This window comes from Miscanthus floridulus, unplaced genomic scaffold (assembly GCF_019320115.1).
Source record: "Miscanthus floridulus cultivar M001 unplaced genomic scaffold, ASM1932011v1 fs_573_2_3, whole genome shotgun sequence".
Taxonomy (NCBI): Eukaryota; Viridiplantae; Streptophyta; class Magnoliopsida; order Poales; family Poaceae; genus Miscanthus; species Miscanthus floridulus.
The window spans coordinates 17,465-28,590 of NW_027096957.1; positions in this window are offsets into that span (position 1 = coordinate 17,465).

An 11,126-nucleotide genomic window follows, 5' to 3' on the forward strand; every position below is an offset into this window, starting at 1 on the left:
GCTCCGGACCTCAGTTCATCCACCAGCGCGGAGAGATCGGATCGATCGTCACCGAGAACCCCCTGCACTCGATCCGAAGCCGATCACCGACGACCGCACAGCCATGGCGTTGTCGCCATCGTCTGCGCCAACTAGCCCGCTCCCGCGGCAGCTGCTGCGGTACGCGTCGTCCCAGCTCGTCGCCGCCCTCCATCGCCCAGCTCCAATCATCAGTCTGCCGAGTGCGCCGCGGGGAGTGGATGCGGCTGCGGCGGCGTCCCCGCGGCTCCGGGAGGCGAGCAGAGCCGCACCCGCTCCTTCTCCGAAAGGGCGTCCCGGCGCGCCGAGACAAGGCAGCGGCGGACAAGTCCACGCCGCTCCGGCGATGGCGACGATAGCGCGCGTGGTTACGCCTATGCGACGGCCCACGCCGCCTGGTCCCCCAGCGCTGGGCGGCGGCGGCAGAACGAACGCTGTGACGACGGCGGCGACCGCGGCCGCGCACGTGGTGATGCGAGGACCTGCTCCACCAGGCCGCCCTGAGGAAGGCAGCGGCGGAAAAGTTCATGCCGGGTCGCCGGCGGCGACGGCGCGTGTGCTTATGCGAGGGCCCGCGCCGCCTGGTCCCCCGGCAGAAGGCGCCGGCGGCCGTACGTGGTGGAATCATACATGCATGTTGCTGCTTCTTGATTCTTGAGTTGTACTATAGGAAAGAAGATTGAGGCGGCTGTTTTTTCTTTCATTTTTTTGTACTAAACCTGGAGATCAGACTAAATTGTCTGATCCTGGTCTGAGTGTTTGGCAGTCAATCAAGCCGGAATTTTCAGTAACAGTTAATGTATTCATGTTGAGCATTTGGTTTAGTAATTTGTAAAAGCCATGCATAAGTGTCAAATTTCTCGTTCGAAATCTGCCCCATTAATTAGTGAATCAATGTGGATGAAATGCAAAGTACATTGTGTTGTCCTACTTAATATAAAAACTTATCCAGCAATAAGTAGCATGAAGAATAAATAAAGGAGAAGAGATAAAATGGAAAATAAGACCACCAGCATCGGCATTTCAAATAGTTAGTAATAGCTATATAAGCTTCTATCGAGGGGAGATCAGGTATTAGACTATATGACCATGACATATATATATATATATATAAGAAATTACTCTAATATCTAAGGGTAGAGTTTCATGGTATGAAGAAAAATACCTACCCCTCTTGTATCTAAGAATCCTTCTAGAATATTACACCCTTCAGTTCATATTGTAAATCGTTTTAGTTTTGTTCCAAATTAAACTTGTCTAACTTTGACCAATTTTTTCGAAAAGTAAATATTATCATCTACTCTCTCAGTTCCAAATTGTAAAACTTTTTTACTTTTCTAGATATATTGTTTTTGCTATGTATCTAACATACATAGTATATATCTAAGTACGTAGGAAAACCTACCTATCTAGAAAAGCCAAAATGTCTTATAATTTGGAATGATGGGAGCACAATATATATCAAATAAACGCATACCAAAATTTACTTCATGATGTATGATGTATCCAACGAACATTAGTTGATGTTGTGGATGTTTATGTAATTTTTTATAAACTAGATAAAATTAGCTCAACCGACTAGATTTATTGTGGTAAAAAACCTACCCACCTATATTCGAAGTCCTCGACTTGACGTGGGTGTTCATATTTTAGGATTTGACGATGATGTTCTTATAGTGGGGTAGGAAAGTTTGACTTAGGACAAACTAAAATGATATGTAATTTGGAATGGAGAAAATAGAATCATAAATATTTCAAGACAAGATTATACTAATTCTTAGAAAAAATGCAGTAGTAATCACTCTCAAAGTCTCGACAGAGGATGCATAGCTCTTTTTTTTTTAGAGACAGCTAGGTAATTATTTGACTTGCAGTATGTATGTATATATGTGTACACGAAAGTTCAGTTTTCAGCGACCCCGGTGGTACTGGTACAGTGGTACTGACAGGATCCTGACAACTACAACGGTTGGTGTTGTACGTACGTACGTACGACAGCACGCTTGAGCGGGTCAAAACTAAAAACTAGCTTTGAATGAACTGGTAAAATACGCGCTTAACTAAGGTTGACTTGACTACGTACGTCTATACGGGCAGACTGAGTCAAAGTCAGACGCCGCACCATCCATCGGTTATTATAAAGCAGCGGTCCTTCTTCCATTCCCAGTGCAGACATCCAGCGACGCCAACGCATCGGCACCTCCGACACCGAGACGCACCTGTACTCGATCCGAAGCCGATCACCATCGACACCAAGTCGCACGGCCATGGCGTTGTCGCCGTCTGCGCCAACTAGCCCGCTCCCGCGGCAGCTGCTGCGCTACGTGTCCTCCGGCCTGGTCGCCGCCCTCCACCGCCCAGCTCCAACCATCAGTCTGCCGAGTGCGCCGCGGGGAGTGGATGCGGCGGCATCCGAAGCCCAGCGGCTCCGGGCGGCGAGCAGAGCCGCTCCTTCCCCGAAAGGGCGGCCCGGCGGGCCGAGTCAAGGCAGCGGCGGGCATGTCCATGCCGTTCCGGCGATGGCGACGATAGGACCGCGCGTGGTTACTCCTATGCGACGGCCCACGCCGCCTGGTACCCCGTCACAGGGCAGCGGCGGCAAAACGAACGCCGTGACGTCGGCGGCGACGGCGCACGTGCTTATGCGCGGACCTGCTCCGCCAGGCCTCCCTGCGGAAGGCAGCGGTGGAAAAGTTTATGCCGTGTCGCCGGCGGCGACGGCGCGTGTGCTCATGGGAGGACCTGCTCGACCAGGCCGCCCTGCGGAAGGCAGCGGCGGAAAAGTTCATGCCGTGTCGCCGGCGGCGACGGCAAGTGTGCTTATGCGAGGGCCCGCCAGGCCTGGTCCCCCGGCAGAAGGCGCCGGCGGCCGTGGTGGAATCATCCATGCCATTGCTTCTTGATTCTTGAGTTGTACTATATTAAAGATTAAGGCTGCTGTTTTTTTCTTTCGTTTTTTGCATTGTATGGAAGTTCAGTCTAAATTGTCTGAACCTGAAGTGAATTGAACCCAAATTTTCAGTAATAGTTACTTCATACGTATATATTATGCATGCTGAGCATTTGGTTTTGTAACCTGTAAAAGCCATGGATGAGTGTTCATCCTAAAATTTCCAAAATGGGCCATTGAGATAATTAAGTATCACATGCCTCACATCCTTTTGGAATAATGAAGACTCACCATACACTACTGGAAACGGGGCCTTTGCCGAGTGCCGCACTCGGCAAAGACTTGCACTCGGCAAAGAATTCTTTACCGAGTGTCGGGCCCTCGGCAAAAAAGGGACACTCGGCAAAGGACTTCTTCGCCGAGTGCCGGGCTCTTGGCAAAAGCGCAGGCACTCGGCATAGGCCTGCCCCGCGTAACGGTATTCGACCACGTCCTTCTTTGCCGAGTGCCTGCTGTTAGGCACTCGGCAAGATTTTTTTTTTTTAGAAAATACTTTGCCGAGTGCCCCTGACACGGACGCTTCGGCAAAGATTCAATATTTTTTTTTAAATGTCTTTGCCGAGTGCCTAACAGCTTCGGCACTCGGCAAAGGGAGGAATTAAAAAAATTATATATTTTTTTTGAAATACCTTTGCGGAGTGCCCCCGTGAAAGCACTCGGCAAAGAGGAAATTTCTAAAAAAAAATCAAAAAACCTCTCTGCCGAGCGCCTTATTCTTGGCACTCAGGCAAAGACTCCCTTTGCCGAGTGTCATGCCCCGACGCTCGGTAAAGTTTTTTTTTTGCCTCCAAATTTTTTGTGCAACCCTTTTAAAGTACCAGGAACTCCTCGTTAGAATTTGGAGATTTTTTTTGGCTTTTTGATATATTTGGTTACTTTATTTTGTTTACTTGAATTTTTTCGAAAAATATAAATTTGAACTGCACGTGGTACGAATAATGGAATTTAATGATTCAAAAAATGATAGTTATGTTACTCAGTGTAGTGTGAGGTCGTATCCAGGAACGGACCCGAAATTTCGGGCATCTTGTTCACGAAACATGACCGTGAACTTGCGTGCGAAGTGTTTTTAAATTCTATAAAAAGCAAACGAAGTCCGAAAATCATGAAATTTGTTGAGATGGCGTGATATTGTATGTGGAGGCTATGATAAAAATTTCAGAAGATTTCGTGCATGTTGTCACGTACGATGATTACCACCTCGTCGGCCTCTTCACGAAATCATGAAACTTCTTCGGAGATTCTTCGGTTTGCAAGCATCGTACGTGACAACTTACGTGAAACCTTCTTAAATTTTTATCACAACCTCCACATATGATATCATGACATCTTGACAAGTTTCATGATTTTCAGACTTCGTTTGTTTTTATAGAATTTTAAAACAACTCGACCGCAAGTTCGTTGTCATGTTTCATGAATAAGATGTTCGAAATTGGTGGTCTAGTCCTGGATACGGCCTCACATTATACTAAATAACATGAATATCATTTTTCCATTCATTTTTTCATTATTCGAATGACTAGCTGTTATAATTTGAATTATTCAAGAAAATTCAATTAAATAAAATAAATTAAAGAAATATAGAAAAAGTCTGAGAAATGTGTCACATTGGAACATGGAGTACCAAGTATTGTATGAGAACTGTAGAAAAAGTTTGGAGGTTAAAAATGAAAAAAAAATATGGTTTGCCGAGTGTCAAAAAATGACACTCGGCAAATCACCGATTTGCCGAGTGCTAGGACGTATGATACTCGGCAAAGATTTTTTAAAAAAAATTTAAAAACCCTCTTTGCCGAGTGCCAGTCCGGGGGCACTCGGCAAAGATTTTTTTAAAAAAAAACCCTCTTTGTTGAGTGTCAGGCCAGGTGACACTCGGCAAAGAATTTAAAAAATTTTAAAAAAAACTTTGCCGAGTGTCAGATCGGGGGCACTCGGTAAATGGGGGATTTAACCTCCCGGCCCAGCCGGCCCACACACACCGCACACACGCACCGCCGCCGCCCGCGCCCGCGCCCGCGCCACCGGAGGTGGAGGAGAAAGAGAGGAGGAGGAGAGGAGGAAGAAGGAGGAAGAGGAGGAGGGAGAAGGAGGAAGGAGGCGTCCCGGCCACTACCAGCAGCTCGTCGAGGAAGAGGAGGAGGGAGAAGGAGGAAGGAGGCGTCCCGGCCACTACCAGCAGCTCGTCGTGGACGTCGCGCGGATTGTCCTCAGCACCAGCTCTGGTCTGATCCTTTGATTCATTTTGCTTGACCACTAACATGTCCTACAAATCCTATAGTGTGTCTTGCTTTTTTTTCGGACGGATGGAGTAGTTATTAGTTGATATGATCATATACAGTTTAATTAATCTGGTGTATAGTTGACTCTGCAAATATGTTGATGACAACTAATTTAGCCACTCAATGTATAGTTGTATGCTTCTGTACCCTTTCTTTATGCGAATGTCTCACTGCATTTTTCATGTGCTCTCTTCTAGAATAGATAAGTTTCGATTACATCTCTCTTCCATGTCATGTTATTGGTTATGATAAAAGTTTGTATATCTCTGTCAAAAAAAAAGTTTATATATGCTAAAAACCGAATTTCTCCTACATTCAGTTCATGTAGCCCTAAGATGCCCTTTCCTGTGTGAGCTTCCACTACCAATCCAGCAGTCAGTCCTATCATTGCCAATGCCCCGTTGATCGCTTCTGCTTGACGGCGCCTCTGCAAAACAGACCACAGTGATTTGGATCAAATTTGAAGAGTAAGAAAACACAATGAAGCATCAATATAGAATATAGACAGAATGAAGGTAACTTTGCCAACTGGTGGCGCAAGACAATGAAAAGGGTGGAGAAAGAGCATAGAAGGGGAGTGAATTCTCTAATAATCTTGGGCGCTTCGATTATCTGAAAGCATGTCTTCGAGGGTGCTGCACCTTCGGTAACATCAATTATAAGGGAGTTCAAAGATGAGCATAGTCTCTGGTGCCTAGCCGGAGCTAAGAAGCTGCAGGGTTTAGAGCTTTGTGGTAGAATCTAGTTTTCTTTGTAGCTTTGGTCGGGTCGTGTTGTTTTTTTGGCTCAAGTTTTTCGTCTTTATTCTGATGCTCAAACCACCTCCCATATTTGGTCCCGTATGAGATAAGTGGGCTATATGGGGACCATTTTCTTCTCTAATACAATGAAGTGCAGCTCTCATGTGTTTTCCAAAAAAAATAGAATATAGACTGATATTGGGACTTAGAGGGGAGTGCAGCAGATGAGTTTTCCGGGACAAACAGACACCCATTAATGGATGATGAAATAACTATTTGTTAACAGAAAACGGAAGTAATATATTAGTGAAATAATAAACATATATGTTTCTTGAATCACCAAAGGAATTAAAGCATCTCTTTTATAAATAATAATTTCCCCGTTTGACCACTACGCCGTCGCCCTCGATACGGAGTACCCCAACAAAGCGGCGCGGGTGAAGGCAGAGTTTTGGGTAAGTCTCCCTCGCACAACATTGCTCAATACGTCGCATTCATTGGACTTTTCTTTAAATAATGAATGGATACATCGCTTTTGTATGCAGACTTATTACAAATGCGAGGAGGGATTTGAGGCCAGAGCGGAGCAGGTGACTACCAAAGCCTGTAAAAAACTCGTCACCGACATACATCATGAGGTGCGCATCCAGGCCATCGTAACCTACTACGGGTCGAAGCTTGGAGAGAGAAAAACCAAGAAAGACGCAAGAGAGACGCAGCTGACCCGGGAGCAGTACCTTGAGGTAAATGAAGAACATCAATATTAATTCGTTTTGAGATTAAGTTGGTTTAATTTGATCTTCTTATATGTCCAATACTTGATGACGTGTAGATGATTCCCTGGTGGTGCCAAGCGTATCCCGAGTGTTGGGCGATGATGGTGGAGAGGTGGTTCACGGAGGAGTACCTCAAGATGCACAGGGATGCCCGGGACTGTCGTTTGCAGATGCGAGGTCCAGCACACCATCAAGGCAGCTGCAGCCTCGTCGGATACAAACAAGCATGGGTACGCGAATTCATTTATCTATTGTGACGTTCAGTTCTGCCTAATTTCTAATCATCGTGCTGTCTTTCTCGTAGTCGGTGTCACATAATGGCCAGGCTTGCTCGGACTTCTAGGTATGGTGTATGGCCCACAAGGGCAAGGCGATGTCCGACGTCTCCTTCAACCTAGAGGACCCGCCCAGGCATACACGAACCCGAGCGTCCATTCCCACATCAGTGAGTACACTGAAGTGGCGAGGTCGCTCCATGGGCCAGACCACGATCCGAGCACCCAGGACTTCGACGGCGTCATCGACACGGCCTCTACTCCCTCTCTCTCCTAGATCCGAGCACGGAGCATGAGCGAGAGCCCGGTCATTCGCACACGTCCGACCGCTGCACAGCACTGGGTCGACGCACTAGAGGTTATTCCTGTTTTACTCGTCATATATTGATCTTTACACACCTTAATTAGCTTTGCATTACTGAAACATTGAAGTGAAATATTGCAGGCCCGGCTGGAACAAGAAATGAGTCAACGTCACGAGCTAGAGGCCGGGCAGCAGAGGATGGCGGCCTAGCTGGAGGCTGAGCGGGCCGGGCAGTAGGCCCAGGCGTAGAGGCTGACAGACATTACGGAGTTCCTACAAGGGCTTGGGCAACGTGTGGGCTTCTCTCTGCTAATTGGGCTGTTGGTTCCACCTCCGCCTCCGCGTCCTGTAGCTGTAGCTACTCCTGTGAGTATGAAAGTTTTTTACTTTCACTTGTGCTTTGCTTGTATGGCCTCTACCTTCCTAGATTAGCTATCCAAATAATCTTGTCTCACATGCAATCTTTTCTCCTTTGTGTAGTCTCTATCTGATGGTGGTTCGAATAATCCACCTCATGTACCTCCGAGTGATGGAGCTGGGCTTTCACCACAGTCGCAGTGGCCAAGATGAGTGCATGTTGTATTTTTTTCATTTGTTGTTCACTTGGTGATGGACTTGTGATATACTTGTGATGCACTTGTGGACTTTGATGGACTTGTGATGGACTTGTGGATTTATTTGGATGGACTTAAGCACTTATTATTATATATGTGATATATATTGTGATGGATGTGATATGTGCGGATGGATGTGTGGATGGATGAGATATATATGTGATGGATGAGATATATATGTGATGAATGAGATATATATGTGATGGATGAGATATATATATGATATATGTTTGTATGAATTTATTTGTCATGATGAAATGTGAAAAAAATAAAAATTGTCGTTTTGGGTCACTTTGCCGAGTGTTGCACTCGGCAAAGGACCCCGTTGCCAAGTGCCATGGTCACATCACTCGGCAAAGCTAGAAAAATGGGTGCTCGAAAACTATTTTTTCAGCTTTGCCAAGTGTCATGACTATGGTACTCAGCAAAGAATTTTTTTAAAAAAAATCAAACTTTGTCGAGTACCGGCCAGAGGGTGTGGGGGTATTAACCCCTATACCCTTACGGCTAAGCTTGGGCTGGCCCGGATCGATGGGTTCAGTCCACCCGAAAGACGACGTGCGGCCCAGTTAACCTGATCGGAGTTTCGCACAAGGAATCAATACGGATTTGGTGACCAAGCAGGATCCTGGTCGGTTAGAATAGGAATCCTTGTCCGGCCATATATGGCATTGTAACTGACTAGGATGAGTTTCTAGATCTGTAACCCTGCCCCCCGGACTATATAAGGCGGGCAGGGGACCCCTCTAAAAATCATCTCTCATTGACATACAGCAATACAAATCAGATGCAGGACGTAGGTATTACGCCTTCTTGGCGGCCGAACCTGGATAAAACCTCGTGTCTGTCTTGCGTCACCGTCTTGTTTGGGGGCTTGTGCATCTGTCTGCCGATAATCTACTACCTTGGGTATACCCCTAGGTAGACTGCCGATCATATTTGTCGACAGTGGCGCGCCAGGTAGGGGGTGTGCGTACTGCTCTCCAGGCAAACAAGACGGTCATCATCTCCGGCTCCATGGCTACGCCCAACGGCCTCGCGTTCACCGTTGGCCAGATCACCTGGACTACCGGCGCCGACGACTCCATCGCCAAGGCCACGGAGGAGGCGTGGATCCAACCTGCGCCGATGACTACTTCACCTGCATCGGCTACGGCTCCGACCACGGTGAACACGGCTCCAACCACGGTGAACACGGCTCCGACCACGGTGAACACGGCTCCGACCACGGTAAACACGGCTCCGACCACGATGAATCTGGCTCTGACCATGGTACATCTGGCTCTGACCACGCCTACAGCCACGCCGACAACCTGTCATCCGCTTCCCCGCTACAGAGGAAAGCAGATCGACAACACCGACCTGCTCGGCTCCATCGATCGGGTCGGCATCAAACTCACTGAAACCCTAGCTCTGGTAAGTATGGTTCAAAGCCAACCTAATGAGCAGGTAACAGCTCCCCACAACAGATCTATCCGACCAGCTCGGACCAGTCGTCCTGCGCGACTTGGAACAGATCTCGTGGTCGTATCTACTCCTGAGGGGCATTTCGCTCATCGCCAGCCAGCCTTCGCGACGAGTCTTCGACTCTGCGAGTACGAAGTCCCGACGGAGAACCACCAGGTCCAGCCCTACGGCCTGCAAAACGCTGCCTCCTGCTACGCGGGCAATCTACGACGCCGCTCGGATCTGTGTCCTATACACCGATCTCAGCCGAAGCCATGCAACATCGTCAACATGGTCCGGATTGAAGATTATCAAGAAGGATCCGTCCACACGGTCCGAGAGGGCGACTCTAGCTCCTCATCGGGCATCGCATCCAACGCATCTGTCCACACCGAGCTTCAGCGTCACGAAGACGAAGGCGTCAAATACGATCTGGATCTGCCAGACCACGCCCCGGGTTTCCCCCAATTTCCGTCTTTCCCGCCAAGACGAGGGGATTTGATCCATGTTGTCAGCAATGACAAGCCGCCAGCAGTCGGCGAAACAGAACAAGAAAAGACTGCATGCAAAGCACGCAATATTGACCGGTTTAATCACCGGCAAATCAAAGCTAAAGCAGACCAGGAGGCACGACGCATAAGGGTCCAACCGCGTGACCTCAATAATGCTTTCGACAGGGTGGGGGACAAACAAGTCTTTAAGACCCCAAGCGCCAACGTAGCCATCGCCATGGCGACAATGTAGCGGCTGCCCAACACTCTCGAGACCCAAGTAGTCCGTGATGACATACAAGCTTATCTGATGGCTGCTATGGCTCAGACCGCAGAGATGAATCAAGCCTAGGCTCCATCCGTGTCAGTTGAATCAAGCCACAGCCGCCAATACTCAAGTCGCTCACAGCCGCTCAACCGACGTGGCTCGCACAACAACGACTCGTTGGACAACCGTCAAGGCAGAAACTATGGTCATGATGGTGGTCGGGACGAAAACCGCCGTCGGGAGGATAACCACCATGACGTTCGAGGTGACAACCGCCGAGATAACCACGACGATCGCCGTGATAACCACGGTCGCAGGGCTAATCCAGATGGCAATCGAGATCGCCGCGATGGCAATAACGATCTCCGCCATTACCTCGGTGGACGTGATCTGCGTGCTCGCATCAATCAGAGAGCCAACGATCGTGCATCCCATGAAAGCTATCGCCGTATGGAGTATGACACCGCCCACGGTCCACCGGGTCTAAAGCAGTTCACTCCACACCTTCGCCAAGTCATATGGCCCAAGAATTTCAAGCTCGAGAAACTTCAGAAGTACGACGGCAAGGAAAACCCCGAATTATGGGTCATGCTCTACGAAACTGCGTGCCGATCAGCCATGGCGGACGAGCATGTCATGTCTAACTACTTCCCAGTCGCTGTTGGTCATGCAGGTCACCAATGGCTGGTTAGCTTGCCGCCGAACTATTTTGACTCTTGGCAGGAGCTCAAGCAGGCCTTCATCGACAATTTCATCGCTACTTGTGAACAACCCGGCAACAAGTACGATCTGCAACGGATCCGAGATTAGAAAGACGAACCACTGCACGAGTATGTTCGGTGTTTCTCGGAGATGCGCATCAAGGTCCCATCAATCTCCGACAACGAAGCGATCGAGGCTTTCGTCACAGGCCTCCGCTTCCACGACGCCCTAAGAGACAAGCTCCTCCGGAAGAGACCTGAATC